Below are 1,670 nucleotides of genomic sequence, written 5' to 3'. Positions count from 1 at the left end.
CAGGGTTGCTCTGTGTTACACTTGACAGTGGGTTTGGTTTGGGCTTTATTGATCAAGGTAAATAATAGAATCAAAACTGATTGCAGAATTCTAGTGTCATAAAAGCCTTAAACATCACTTAAAACAGTTCTCTGATATCAAAAATAAGGATACTGCGGTAAGCTTACAATTAATTACTGTCCAAGAATAAGGAATTAAGTATTGATAATGCTCTAAATGGATGACCTTTGAGTACGAGTACCTCAAAATTGCTTTGGGAAAAATAATTCTGAAAAACATGAACTTATCCCATGAGATAACTATTGTGAATTGATGAACGCATGACCGTTTTGTGACAGGGATTGAGAATCAAGCACAGTTGCATTCGTACTGTGTGCGTTGTCAGTGTTCGCGGCCATTGCCTTGACTCAGACTCACGGAAACCATGCGCGACAGAAGGGAGTTGGGCCCTGCGCCGTAGCACGAGCGTTAGGTCGCCGTTCATTGTGGCGGCTCCGGTGTCCATCCGTCCCTGTGAGGCTATCCTTTTTCACTGACCTGCTCCACCAGGGACTGGTCTCTCCTGATAACATGTCCATTGCACGTAAGATGAAGTCTCACCATACTCGCTTCTCAGAAGCATTCTGTACTTTTTCCAAGACGTGTTTGCATTTCCTCTGGCAGGCCATAGCATTTTCATTTTCTTTCTTTCTTTTTTACCACCCTCCCCCCCCAATTTTTATTGGGAGCTAATACAGATATCATATCCATAGTTCAATCACATCAAGCAGTATTGTACAATTGCTACTACAATCAGTTTCCAAACATTCTCTTTCTTCTTAAACTCCTTGATATCATCTCCCCATAGAATTTTCAATATTCTTTGATAATGTTATAAATCAAATGGGTCAGTTCTTTTGTCTTCTTTATTCATTGACCAACTTTCACATGCATATGAGGCGTTTGAACATACTACACCTTTGGTGAGGCGCACCTTAATCCTCAAAGTACCATCCTTGATCTTCAACATTTTAGAAAGATCTTTTGTGTCAGATCTGTGCCATGCAATACATTCATTAGCAAGAGCCTCAGGTTCTCTTGCTTTTAGTCAGAAAAGCTGTGTCACCTGCATAGTGATGGTTGCTAATAAGTCTCCCTCCACTCCTGATGCCATGTTCTTCTTTATGTAATCCAGCACCTCAGATTATTTTCTCATCATACAGATTGAGAAGCATAGTCAAATAATACAACTTTGATGCATGCTTTTCCTTATTTTAGCATAGCTAGTATTCCCTGGTTCTGTTTAAATGACTATTTCTTGGTCCATGTATAGGTTACACATGAGCAGAATGAAGTGTTCCGGAATTTCCATTCCTCTCAATGTAATTCAGAGTTTGTTATGATCCACATTTGAAGGCCTTTGCATCGTCAGCAAAACACAAGTAAATAGTTGACTGGTATTCTGTGCTTCCAGTCGAGATCCACCAGACATCAGCAATGATAAGCACTGTGCCCTAGGTACTCTTCTGCACTTGACTTTCTGGTACCTCCCTGTTGATGGCCTGCTGCAACCATTGTTAAAATGTAGTGAGCAAAAGTTACCTGCATGTGGTATTAAAGATCTTGTTGGATATTTTCCTCCTTCTGTTGGGTCACCTTTCTTTGGGAATGGACACAGTAAAGGGTTTATT

This window comes from Echinops telfairi, unplaced genomic scaffold (assembly GCF_000313985.2).
Source record: "Echinops telfairi isolate 266 unplaced genomic scaffold, ASM31398v2 ScPeMD7_4;HRSCAF=17, whole genome shotgun sequence".
Taxonomy (NCBI): Eukaryota; Metazoa; Chordata; class Mammalia; order Afrosoricida; family Tenrecidae; genus Echinops; species Echinops telfairi.
Note: the sequence above shows the minus strand (reverse complement) of the source record.